Source organism: Terrapene carolina, unplaced genomic scaffold, assembly GCF_002925995.2.
Source record: "Terrapene carolina triunguis isolate 2854851 unplaced genomic scaffold, T_m_triunguis-2.0 Scaffold31, whole genome shotgun sequence".
Taxonomy (NCBI): Eukaryota; Metazoa; Chordata; order Testudines; family Emydidae; genus Terrapene; species Terrapene triunguis.
In genome coordinates, this window is record NW_020664382.1 from 8,132,327 (window position 1) to 8,146,598 (window position 14,272).

Sequence of the window (14,272 nt, forward strand, 5' to 3'; positions counted from 1 at the left end):
AACCTGGTGTTTTTCCAGTGAGGGGGGGTGGAAACCCAGAGGGACAAAGGGTTCCCGCCTTATGCAAAAGATATATAAAGGGGTGGAACAGGAGAGAGAGAGAAGAGCCATCATGAAGAATCCCCTAGCTACCACCTGGGCTGGAACAAGAGCTGTACCAGGGGAAAGAATTGTGCCCAGACCTGGAAGGTGTCCAGTCTGAGGAAAAACTTACTGAAGCATCTCTGAGGGTGAGATTATCTGTATTTAGTTTGATTAGACATAGATTTGCGCATTTTATTTTATTTTGCTTGGTGACTTACTTTGTTCTGTCTGTTACTACTTGGAACCACTTAAATCCTACTGTCTTTGTTTAATAAAATCACTTTTTATTTAGTAATTTACTCAGAGTATGTATTAATACCTGGGGGAGCAAACAACTGTGCATATCTCTCTATCAGTGTTATAGAGGGTGAACAATTTATGAGTTTACTCTGCATAAGCTTTATGCAGGGTAAAACGGATTTATCTGGGTTTAGACCCCATTGGGAGTTGGGCATCTGAGTGCTAAAGACAAGCACACTTCTGTGAGCTGTTTTCGGGTAAACTTGCAGCTTTGGGGCAAGTGATTCAGACCCTGGGCCTGGGTCTGGGTCTGGAGCCAGACGGGAGTGTCTGGCTCAGCAAGACAGGGTGCTGGAGTCCTGAGCTGGCAGGGAAAACAGGAGCAGGGGTAGTCTTTGCACATCGGGTGGCAGCTCCCAAGGGGGTTTCTGTGATCCAACCCGTCACACCGCGAACATTTGAATTTTATTTCCTGTTTGCCCAGCATGGAGAGCACAGGTGACCACAGATAGCTCATCAGCACAGGTAACCATGCAGGCCAATAATCGAAAAAGAGCACCAGCATGGACCGTATGGGAGGTACTGGATCTGATCGCTATATGGGGAGAGGATTCAGTGCTAGCAGAACTTCGTTCGAAAAGATGAAATGCCAAAACTTTTGAAAAAATCTCCAAGGGCATGATGGAGAGAGGCCACAATAGGGACTCAGATCAGTGCCGCGTGAAATTCAAGGAGCTCAGACAAGCCTATCAAAAAACAAAGGAGGCAAACGGTCGCTCCGGATCACAGCCGCAGACATGCCGCTTCTACGCCGAGCTGCATGCAATTCTAGGGGGGGCCGCCACCACTACCCCACCTCTGACCATGGATTCCGAGGCGGGGGTAATCTCATCAGCCACACCTGAGGATTCTGCGGACGGGGAAGAGGAGGAGGAGGACGAGCTTGCATAGAGCACACAGCACTCCGTTCTCCCCAACAGCCAGGATCTTTTTCTCAGCCTGACTGAAGTACCCTCCCAAGCCAGTATCCAAGACCATGACCCAATGGAAGGGACCTCAGGTGAGTTTACCTTTTTAAAATATAAAACTTGTTTTAAAAGCAAGCATTTTTTAATGATTACTTTGCCCTGAGGACTTGGGATGCATTCGCGGCCAGTACAGCTACTGGAAAAGTCTGTTAAGGTGTCTGGGGAGGGAGCGGAAATCCTCCAGGGACATCTCCATGAAGCTCTCCTGGAGGTACTCCAAAAGCCTTGCCACAAGGTTTCTGGGCAGTGCAGCCTTATTCCGTCCTCCATGGTAGGACACTTGACCACGCCATGCTAGTAGCAAGTAATCTGGTATCATTGCATGACAAAGCCTGGCAGCATATGATCCCGGTGTTTGCTGGCATTCAAGCAACATCCGTTCTTTATCTCGCTGTGTAATCCAGAGGACAGTGATATCGCTCATGGTAACCTGGTTGAAATACGGAAATTTAATTAAGGGGACAGAGGTGGCCGTTCCTACTGGGCTGTTTGCCTGTGGCTGAAAAGAAATCCTTCCCTGCAGTTAGCCAAGCGCGGGGCGGGGAATTGGCCCTGAGCTTTTCGCGTTTGGCTAGCAGGGATCTTCCCTGATACCAGCCACGCGGTGGGGGGAGGGGTAAAGCGATCATCCCAGAGAATTCATGGCAGGGTGGGGGGTGTTAGTTTGGTTCCTGCAGGGATCTTCCCTGATACCAGCCATGTGGTGGGGGGAGGGATAAAGCGATCATCCAGAGAATTGCATCGGGGTGGGGGGGTTAGTTTGTTTTCTGCTGCTGAAGGTTAACAGGAAACCCGCAGCACTCAACGAGCTTTGCTTGGTATGTGGGAAAGGAGGGCGCAGAAGCTGAAAGACAGTGGCTTACCATGGCCGCATGCAAGCCGAATTCTGTTGCCCGGACCTGCGTCTGTGATCTCTAGCAGCAAAGCCACAGGCACTCAATATTAAGAGGCAAAATGCGACCTTGCACAGAAATCACATGTGCTATGTAATGTGAATAGTGTTGGTCACCGTGAAAGAGTATAAGCATTGTTCTGTAAAATGTATCTTTTTAAAAAATTCTCTCCTTTTTTCCCTCCCTCCAGCAGCTGCAAATTTTTCAAGCCTCCCTCCTCCGTTCCGAAGGCTATCTCAGATAAGGCGTCGGAAAAAGAAGACGCAAGACGAGATGTTCGCGGAAATCATGGAATCCACCCGCAGTGAAAGAGCTCATCTGAATGAGTGGAAGGACACGGTTTCAAAGTATAGGAAAGATGCCAGTGAACGTGAGGACATGAGGGACCAACGTGAGGACAGGAGGGACCAACGTGAGGAGAGGAGAGACGCTCGAGATGAGAGGTGGCGGCAGGAAGATCAGAGGAGGCAGGATGCAACGCTGGGGCTGCTGCGTGAGCAAACAGACATGCTCCGGCATCTGGTGGAGCTTCAGGAACGGCAGCAGGATAACAGAGTGCCGCTACAGCCCCTGTATAATCCCCCTCCCCCATCACCATGTTCCATAGCCTCCTCACCCAGACGTGTAAGAACGCGGGAGGGGGGGGGGAGGCTCCGTGCACCCTCCCATTCCACCCCAGTGGACAGCCCAAGCAAAAGGCTGTCATTTTTTTAACCTTTTTTTAGTGGCCTTTTCCTTCCCACCGATCCTCCTCCCAAACCCCAGCCGGGTTCTCTCCTTCTTTTTATAATCAATTAATAAAGAATAAATGATTTTTAAACAACAGTGACTTTATTTCCTTTGAAAGCAAGCTGTGATCGAAGGGGGAGGGTGGGTTCCTTACAGAGAATGAGTCAATAAAGGGGGCGGGTTTTCATCAAGGAGAAACAAACAGAAATTTCACACTGTAGCCTGGCCAGTCATGAAACTGGTTTTCAAAGCTTCTCTGATGTGCAGCGCTTCCTGGTGTGCTCTTCTAATCGCCCTGGTGTCTGGCTGTGCGTAATCAGCAGCCAGGCGATTTGCCTCAGCCTCCCACCCTGCCATAAAGGTCTCCCCCTTACTTTCACAGAGATTGTGGAGCACACAGCAAGCAGCAATAACAATGGCGATATTGGTTTGGCTGAGGTCTGAGCGAGTCAGTAACGATCGCCAGCGACCTTTTAAACGTCCAAATGCACATTCTACCATCATTCTGCACTTGCTCAGCCTGTAGTTGAACAGCTCCTGACTCCTGTCCAGGCTGCCTGTGTATGGCTTCATGAGCCATGGCATTAAGGGGCAGGCTGGGTCCCCAAGAATAACTATTGGCATTTCAACATCCCCAACGGTTATTTTCTGGTCCAGGAAGTAAGTTCCTTGCTGCAGCCACTTAAACAGAGTAGTGTTCCTGAAGACTCAAGCATCATGAACCCTTCCGGGCCAGCCCACGTTGGTGTTGGTGAAACGTCCCTTGTGATCCACCAGTGCTTGCAGCACCATTGAAAAGTACCCCTTGTGGTTTATGTACTGGGTACCCTGGTGCTCCGGTGCCAAGATAGGGATATGGGTTCCATCTATTGCCCCACCACAGTTAGGGAATCCCATTGCAGCAAAGCCATCCACTATGACCTGCACATTTCCCAGAGTCACTACCTTTCGTAGCAGCAGCTCAGTGATTGCTTTGGCTACTTGCATCACATCAGCCCCCACAGTAGATCTGCCCACTCCAAATTGATTCCTGACTGACCGGTAGCTGTCTGGCGTTGCAAGCTTCCACAGGGCTATCGCCACTCGCTTCTCAACTGTGAGGGTGGCTCTCATCTTGGTATTCTGGCGCTTCAGGGCAGGGGACAGCAAGTCACAAAGTTCCATGAAAGAGCCCGTACGCATGCGAAAGTTTCGCAGCCACTGGGAATCGTCCCACACCTGCAACACTATGCGGTCCCACCAGTCTGTGCTTGTTTCCCGGGCCCAGAATTGGCGTTCCACGGATAGAACCTGCCCCATTAACAACATGATCTCCAAAGCACCGGGGCCCGCGGTTTGAGAGAATTCTGTGTCCATGTCCATGTCCATGTCCTCATCACTCTTGTCGCTGCGCTGCCGTCGCCGCCGCCTCCTTGCCTCATTTTTCTGGTCCTGGTTCAGCCTAAACTGCATGAGAATGCGCGAGGTGTTTACAATGTTCATGACTGCTGTCTTGAGCTGAGCGGGCTTCATGCTTGCCGTGGTATGGCGTCTGCACTGTTCACCCAGGAAAAAGGCGCGAAACGGTTGTCTGCCGTTGCTTCCCTGGAGAGGGGGGAGGATGTACCCAGAACCACCCACGACAATGTTTTTGGCCCCATCAGGCATTGGGATCTCAACCCAGAATTCCAATGGGCGGAGGAAACTGCGGGAACTATGGGATAGCTATGGGATAGCTACCCACAGTGCAACGCTCCAGAAATCGACGCTAGCCCCGGTACATGGACGCACACCGCCAAATTAATGTGCTTAGTGTGGCCGCATACATTCGACTTTATACAGTCTGTTTCCAAAATTCGAATTATATAAATTCGGATTAATCCCGTAGTGTAGACATACCCTCAGACTAAGACCTGGTCTACACCCAGTTTTTTTACTGGTGTAACTATTGGTTAGGGGCATGATTTTGACTGAAATAATTATATAACTCCCACTTTGGATGCAGTTATATTGATATAAAGGAACCTTTCCATAGGGGTATAGCTGTACTTGTATAAGTACCTTTATAACGGGGTAGGCAACCTATGGCATGGGTGCCAGAGGTGGCACGCGAGCTGATTTTCAGTGGCACTCATGCTGCCTGGGTCCTGGCCACCGGTCCGGGGAGCTCTGCATTTTAATTTAATTTTAAATGAAGCTTCTTAAACATTTTAAAGACCTTATTTACTTTACATACAACAATAGTTTAGTTATATATTATAGACTTATAGAAAGAGGCCTTCTAAAAACGTTAACATGTATTACTGGCACGCGAAACCTTAAATTAGAGTGAATAAATGAAGACTCGGCACACCACTTCTGAAAGGTTGCCGACCCCTGCTTTATACTGATAAAACTGAGTCAACACTGGGAGGTAGGAGGTTGTATCACCTTAACTACACTGGTACATTTAAAACAGTACAGCTCATGTGTTTAGAAAGGCCGGAAAGTGTGTGTGTGGGATTTTATGGGAGCTCTTTGCCAAAAATATTAGGTGCTCATAATTCTCTGTTGTTTTTAATGGTGGAAGGAATACTATGGTAAAGGGAGCTATGGTTTGGGGGCTTTTGGAAGGGCTTTTGATTGTGCTGGAAGGGTCTGTGGTCTCTCTATTTTTTTTATTTATTTTTTTTGGTAGGGAAGGAAGCTGTTGGTTTATCTTTCCAGATATTATTGTATGAAACCAGTATCATAAGCCACAATCGGGAACTTTGTCATTAACATAGGACCCATTCCAGTAGTATTATTTTACTTGTAAGTAAATTTGGTGCTTATCATTGTAATGTTTGAGTGCCTCACGAGCATTAATAAATTAAGCCTCACAGTACCCCTGTGAGGTAAGACAATATCCTACCTTTTTTACATATGGTGAACCTGAGGTACGGCGCATTTAAGGGAAATCTCAAGAATTTTCTGATTCCTAGTCCTGTGTCCTAATCACAAGACTGACATGTTTTAACTAACATGACAGTAAATACTACTTTTCCCTTAGTGGGGAAAAGGCTATATTTAAAAACATTTTAACTGGTTGTGGTTAACCCTAAGGTGCTCCTTAGATCAGGCATCAGTGTAGGAGGAGATCCTAAGTTTAACCGTGACTAGTTAACATTTTTAAACATGACCATCCTTGCCCACACTAAAGGCAAAGTAATGTTTAACATCAGGTTAGTTAAAATAGATACCACTTCGGAACAGCGGGAGAATATCTGGAGGAAGGCCAACATTTCATCTATTTGTGTAGCCATTAATGAAAATTTAGACAAAGTATATTAGTCAATGGTAACTCACTCTATTTAAGCTCAGGAAAATATATAAAAAAGGGAGTCATAAATGCTGGAGAGGATGTGGAAGAACAGGGACCTTTCTGCAGAAAACACCCCCAAGAACTAAGGACCATTTCATACCTCAATGTTTGCCAATCCAAGTCACTTTTTTTTTTTAACTTTGCCTTCTCTAACAAACACATGGTAATAGCTACATTTATACTGAAACAAACACACTCCCTACCAAAACATGATACTCCACTGCACATGCTTCTGCCTTTTGGGAGAGGCACATGACAGATGTGTAGTCATGTTGCTTAATGCACTACTGGAAGATGTGCAGATTCTATGGTGATGATGTGGTGTCACGTTATTGATTTGAACTGGGACCATATAGAACATTGTCGCAACCAAAGTCCTGTAGTGGCACCAAATCTTGTATAAAGGGGGTCAAATGAGGTGTCTAAGACAAGGTTATGGTTGGCTGGTTATGATTATGCTGTCTATATGTGTGTATCAATGTTGTAGTTGAAGTTATGAATATTGGCTCTATACTGTCTGTATTTCAAACTTATGCTATGCTTCTGGGAGACATCTCAGACAAGTTGGTGTTAGCTCTGCCTAGCCTGCTTGATGGCCCATTAAGGACCATCAGCTATACAATTGACCCATTGAGAGAAGGCAGATAAGCCTTGTAACTCAGCAAAGTATGCAGGGTCTTGCCCATGTGACTGCAGACTCCATTTTGCTGTAATTTTCCACAGTAAGAACAAAGAGGTGTTTTTACACCTGGAAAAGACTATAAAAGGCTGCTGCCTCATCTCCATCTTGTCTTCAATCCTGCTTCTTACCTCTGGAGGGACTTTGCTACGAATGGAAACTCTACACAAAGGACTGATGACCCATTCCAGCTGTGGATGTACTCCAGAGACTTGATTTTGAACCTGCAGTTTATTCTATCACTGCTACAAGCCTGAACCAAGAACTTTGCCATTACAGTATGTAATTGATTCCATTTAACCAATTCTAGCTCTCATCTATATCTTTTTCCTTTTATGAATAAACCTTTAGATTTTAGATTCTAAAGGATTGGCAACAGCGTGATTTTGTGGGTAAGATCTGATTTGTATATTGATCTGGGTCTGGGGCTTGGTCTTTTGGGATCGAGAGAACCTTTTTTTTTCTTTTACTGGGGTATTGGTTTTCATAACCATTTGTCCCCATAACGAGTGGCACTGGTGGTGATACTGGGAAACTGGAGTGTCTAAGGGAATTGCTTGCGTGACTTGTGGTTAGCCAGTGGGGTGAAACCAAAGTCCTCTTTGTCTGGCTGGTTTGGTTTGCCTTAGAGGTGGAAAAACCTCAGCCTAGGGCTGTAACTGCCCTGTTTAAGCAATTTATCCTGAATTGGCACTCTCAGGTGGGTCCCGCCAGAACCAGCATCGTTACACATGGTATAAGAACCTATATAGAATAGAATATGCTGGGAATGCCCCCAAGATAATAGTATTATGCAGAAAAATAACGAGTTAAAGTTAGGCTACTCACAGAACTGATAGTGGTTCTAATAGGTTACAGTCCAAATGAGGTTATTAACTACAGGAAAGACCCTTAGATACAAGTCATAATTACTACTAGCAACCAGCTTTATGATAGCTCAGAGTGTGTGTGTGTGTGTGTGTGTGTGTGTGCGTGTGTGCGCGCGCGTGTTTTTAAAGTGACAGATCCTCCAACATTAGTGGCATGGGGAAATAAAGTATGAAAAATACTTTCAATGGGGAAAAAAAAAACAACAGAAGACTTATCAGAATTGAGTAGATTTTTCTAATACAAGGTTATTTTTGGAATTTGAACAAAATAAATGCACAGATAAGAGTTTGACCAAACACAAATTAGTCTTTAAAGTTAATACAACTTACAAATAAGATTTCTTAATATTTGTATGGAAAGTTAATGTATGTTTATAATAAAATAGTTTATTTGTAAAGTATTAGCTGGTGTGTTTTCTAACATGATGTATTTCCCTAGTAAGACCTCAAGCCCTAACTGCTGACATCCACAAGGTTTATCAATACAGTACCACTCTGGTGCAACTTTTGCAGCTTTCCCATCTAGAACATAACTGTAACCGGATGTTGGTTTAATCTGTTCTCAGGCTACTTGAAGTGGCCGAGAGTAGTTCTCTGGTGGTTACATAGGCAGATCAAATGGTTACAAAGGCTGTGAGCATAAACTGAAAGCACGTCTTTCAAACGAAGACAGTTTTAGTTTTGAGTCACCATACTGTTCTGTGTTGGTGTCATTGGCTCCTGGTATGGTCTTTTGAGGGGTCTCTGCTGCTCCTGCCTGGCCCTACTTAGTTTGTCCTCTGTCAGGGCAGTTCTTGGACCCTTATCGCTAATTAAGTCTAGCAGTCTGCTTTAGTCTGTTGTCAGTGTTTGTCAAGGCATTCTGGTTTGAGGGTATCACCACTTTGCTGTCCTAGGCCTTTCTGCTTTCTCTTCCTTTCTGTGCTCTCTCCTTTATAGTGGGCCGTGTTTCCTCTATTGGCTGCAGCTGTGGGTGCCTGCCTCCATGATTGGCAGCTCTGGCAGCTGCATGGGGTTGTGGTCAAGCTGTCTATGCTCATTATGGGGTTCATGTAGCCTTCTCCACAAGGCCAAGGCCCAGCCTTAGCTGGTATAGGCTACTTCCCTGGACAGAAAATTGATAAACTTGCAATGCAAGTTCCTGTCCGGTGTTGTATCTGAAAGTTGTATGGTTGTAGTGACAGCTACCATCTCCTGATCCTTGGGTTTGTCGCTTTCATCGCATTTGGACAGCTCAGGTGTATGATCAGTGACTAGCATGAACTTTTTTCCTAGGAGGTAGTTCCACAGGCTCTCTATTGCTCTTTTGGCAGCCAAACACTCTTTTTCTATCACTGAGTATATTTTCTCATGGGGGAGGGTTTCTGGCTGATATATGCTATCCAGTGTTCTTCTCCATTTATGTATTGATAAAGGATCGCCCCTAGTCCTACCTCTAATGCACCTGTTTGTAATACAAATTCATTTTTGAAGTTTGACCTATACAGCACTGGGTGCCTGTAACTCTTCACAGTCTGCTTTGGACTTAACTATCTTGAATAATTTTGTAGCAGCTGCAAATTTTGCCACTTCACTGTTCACTCCCTTTTCCAGATCATTAATGAGCATGTTACACAGCACTGGTCCCAGCACATTTCCTTGGGGGATGCAACATCTCTCCATTATGAATACAGACCATTTATTCCTACCCCTTGTTTCCTATATTTTAACCAGTTACTGATTCATGAGAAGACCTCTCCTGTTATCCCATGACTACTTAGTTTCCTTAAGAGCCATTGGTGAAGGATCCTGTCAAAGGCTTTTGGAAAATCTGAGTACATTATATCAATTGGATCACACTTATCCACATGCTTGTTGACTCTCTCAGAGAGTTGTAATAGATTGTAATAGATTCCCTTTACAAAAGCTGTGTTGACTCTTCCCCAACATATCACATTCATCTGTGTGTCTGATAATTCTGTTCTTTACTATAGTTTCTACCAATTTTCCTGGTATTGAAGGTAGGCTTACTGGCCTATAACAGCTAGCATTGCCTCTGGATCCCTTTCCAAAAATCAGCGTTACATAAGCTGCCTTCCAGTCATCTGGTTCAAAGGCTGATTTCAGCGATAGGTTACATACCACAATTAATAGTTCTGCAATTTCATATTTGAGTTCCTTCAGAACTCTTGGGTGAATACTATCTAGTCCTGGTGACCTATTACTCTTTAATATATCAATTTGTTCTAAAACCTCTTCTATTAACACATCAGTGTGGGGAACAGTACTTCATACTTGTCACTAAAAAAGAATAGCTCAGATGTGGTTATCTCCCCCACATCCTCTGCAGTGAAGACTGATGTAAAGAATTCGTTTAGCTTTTCTGCAATGGCCTTCTCTTCCTTGAGTGCTCCTTTAGCACCTTGGCCATCTAGTAGCCCCAATGCCTGTTTGGCAGGTTTCCTGCTTCTGATGTACTTAAAAAAAAATTCTTACTGTTGCAATTTGAGAAGCAACTTGCTAAAGATGCAAAAACTTTCTTGACCTGCTTTACTATACTTTTATACTTAACCTGCCAGAGTTTGTGCTCTTTCCTATTATCCTCACTAGGCTTTGACTTCCAAATTTTAAGAGGTGCCTTTTTGTCTTTAATGGCTTTCATTACTTTGCTTTTTAGCCATGGTGACATTCTTTTGGTCCTCGTATTCATTTCTGATTTGGGGTATACATTTAGTCTGAGCCTCTACTATGGTGTTTTTAAATAGTCCCCATGCTGCTTGCAAGCAGTTAGCCCTTGTGACAGCTCCTTTTAATTTTTATCTAACAAGCTCCCTAATTTTTGTGTAGTTCCCCTTTTCAAAGTTAAATGCTACCGTGATGGGGTTTTTGGTATTGTCTCCCCTACACAGATGTTAATTTAATTACATTATGGTCACTACTACCGAGCGGCTCAGCTATATTCATACTTGCACCAGAGCCTGTGCGTCACTTAGGACTACATCAATAATTGTCTTCCGTTTATTGGGGTTTCTTTATTCTGTCAGTTACTTTTCATGGGAGAAGGACTTGGTGCCTTTCTAACTGCGATAATCCCTCAGACTCCTCCCCTCACAGCCAAACTCTCACTGCAGCCAGATTCTCCTTACCTGGAGAGGTTCACTCAGGCCTGGTCTATGCTAGAGGGTAAGGACAATGTAAACTGCCTGGCATTGACCTAGCTGTGGAGGTGTCGTCACTTAAATTTGGCTCCCACCAACTGAAGTGCCTCTCTATGCTGATCACACCACCTCCCCGAGTGGTGTAGAGTCACGGTCAATGTAAATAGGACGCTGCATTGGCAGTGTAGACACAGCATTGCTTATGTCGACTCTTACTAGCTTTCAGGAGCTGTCCCACAATGCCCCTCACTGACAATACAATTGATACAAGCGCTCCTGGTGAGGATGTGCACCGCCGACACAAGGATCCAAGTTTGTACACACACAAGCAATTTAATGACTGTGGTGGTTGTATGCCGATGCCGATGTAAGTTAGGTCGACATAATTTTGTAGTGTAGACTTGGCCTCAGTTGCTATGCTCCCTCTGTTTGAGAAGGGGCTATCACAGGAGGCCTCTAGGTTTATACTTAGGCCACAACCCCCTCCCACCTCCTATTGATTACTTAGATTCTAGCCTCTACAGGCTATCCCTTTGATCAAGGAGTATCACTAATGAGTGACTGACTCAGCTGCCACTGTGCCTAGCACAGAGGTTCTCAAACTTTTGTACTGGTGATCCTTTTCACACAGCAAGCCTCCGAGTGCGACCCCCCCTTATAGATTTAAAACACTTTTTTATATATTTAACACTATTATAAATGTTGGAGGCAAGGTGGGGTTTGGGGTGGAGGCTGACAGCTTGTGACCCCTCATGTAATAACCTTGCGACCCCCTCAGGGGTCCCGACCCCCAGTTTGAGAACCCCTGGCCTAGCACTTCCTAGGGGGCTATGATGAGTTACCAGTGCAGCCTCCCTGACCACATTTGAAGTTAAGGTTTAGATTGGGGGGTATGCCTACACTTAAAACATTACAGTGGCACAGTGCTGCTGTAGTGCTTCAGCGTAGACACTAGCTATGCTGATGGGAGGGCTTCTTCCATTGGTGCAGGTAATCGACCTCCCTGAGAGGTGGTAGTTAGGTCAACAGAATAATTCTTCTGTCTACATTGCAGGTTAACTTGGTATAGCTATGTCTCTCAGGGGTGTGGATTTTTCACAACCCTGAGGAATATAGCTATGCCAATGTAAGTTTCTAGCATAGACCAGCCTTGGGTAAACCTTTAGTTTTTAAACTAAGGCCTGGTCTACATTACAGAGTTAGGTCAACGTAAGGAAGCTAATGTAAGTTGCTCACTACACCGATTTATTACCTCCACCTCTGTGAGAGGGGTAGCACTTAAGTCGATGTAGTTAGGTTGATGCAGTGTCAGTGTACTCATTGCTTACATCGCCTGTTGCCACCCTGGGGGCTGACAGCTGGAGCCCTGCCACCCTGGGGCTGGACATGAAGAGACAATTTAATTATTGTCATGGCTGTAGGTCGACCTAACTTAAGTTGACTTAATTTTGTAGTGTAGACATGCCCATAGATTTCAAAATGCTCCACCTTTAGAATGCTAAGCCCTTACAAACTAGATTTTAAACTACAATTTTAAAATAAAAATTTAAAATGGTTGGCCTATAAAATGCTAAGCCCCTACAAATTAGAGGTTTAAAGTATTTACACTGCTAAGCCGTCCAAATTCATTTTTAGGAAGTTTAACATTTAGGAAGTTAAGCTCACACTAGAAAACTAATAAAACAATGGAAATGAAAAATAAAAGCTGAATAATAAGGGCACTTACCTGTCCTCACTGCAGCCAAACTCTCTTTACATGGGCAGCTCCCGTAACATCCTTCTTGTGCATTGACTCAATAGTAATAAATTAGAGATAAGCACATCCTCCAAACTGAAATACCAGTACCACTCCCTGTAGCAACTGGATTTTCTTTAGAGGTCTATCAGCAAAGTACTGATTCAGACCATTTGTGTTTAGATGACAGAGATGACAAGATCACAGCTTGATGTGATAATGGTTGTAGGCTTCACAACGAACAACCAGGTTTCTGTTACTGTTATTTCTAAATCCTATGCATAACAGTCAAGTCATACATTTGGCTGACTAAGTAGCTAGTGCATGCTTCTTTTGTTGCAGATATTTGTCTGCACCATAACCACACTTTCACAGTATCAGTCATGCTTCACAACATGGTTTGTGGTTTCGTTGTTGCCTCTGTATTGAGATCAGGTTAATATATCAAACTGCAAGATCTGAAAATTAGATTAAAAGCATTTTAATTTTTTTCTGAACAGATGCGTACATTTACTGCAGGGGTGGGCAAACTTTTTGGCCTGAGGACCACATCTGGGAATAGAAATTGTATGGCGGGCCGTGAAGGCTCACAAAATTGGGGTTGGGGTGTGGGAGGGGGTGAGGGCTCTGGGGTGGGGCTGGGGATGAAGAGTTTGGGGTGTAGGAGGGTGCTCTGGGCTGGGACTGAGGGGTTCGGAGGGTGGGAGGGGGATCAGGGCTAAGGCACGGGCTTGGGGTGTGGGGAGAGGCTCAGGGGTGCAGGCTCCGAGCGGCACTTACCTCAAATGGCCCCCAGAAGCAGTGGCATGTCTCTTCTCCGGCTCCTATGCAGAGGCATGGCCAGGCGGCTCTGCACACTGCCCCATCTGCAGGCACCGCCCCTGCAGCTCCCATTGGAGTGCTGGAGGGGGCCATTGAAGCGCATAGGATCCAGAGCGGGGTCATGCCATGGCTTCCGGGAGCCGCGTGGAGCGGCCCCCGACCCTGCGCCTTGGCTGGAGCACTGGAGCGGGGTCAAGCCGCGTGGTGCAGCCCCCAACCCAGCGCCCCGGCTGGAGTGCCGGAGCGGGGCAAAGCCAGACCCCGCTCCCCAGCGGGAGCTTGCGGCCAGCTTAAAACGGCTTGCGGGCTGGATCCGGCTCATGGGGCGTAGTTTGCCCACCCCTGGTTTACTGTATATTAGATACTGGAGATATGTTCATATAATATATATGGATATTTTCCTAATTTCTACATCTTCCTGTCTGATGGCCTAAATAAAGGTACATTTACTTGAGACTCTGGTGAGCTTTTCTTTGTTTAATTTTTTGTAAAAGCCTAATTAGTGCTTATGAAAGGTGTACGATGACAGTATCTGAGACTGAAATCTTCTGTTTATTCGGGGTCTAATCCAAGGTTGATCATGGTCAATGGCAGTTTTTCCAGTGACTTCAAGAAACAATGATAACAAGTGTGGTGTTCAGTGATCACTCAGCACTAGGGAGTCTGACGCAGATCAGCTTCATTCAGTGTTTGAGGGTATGTCTACACTGCAATTATAAACCCATGGCTGGTCC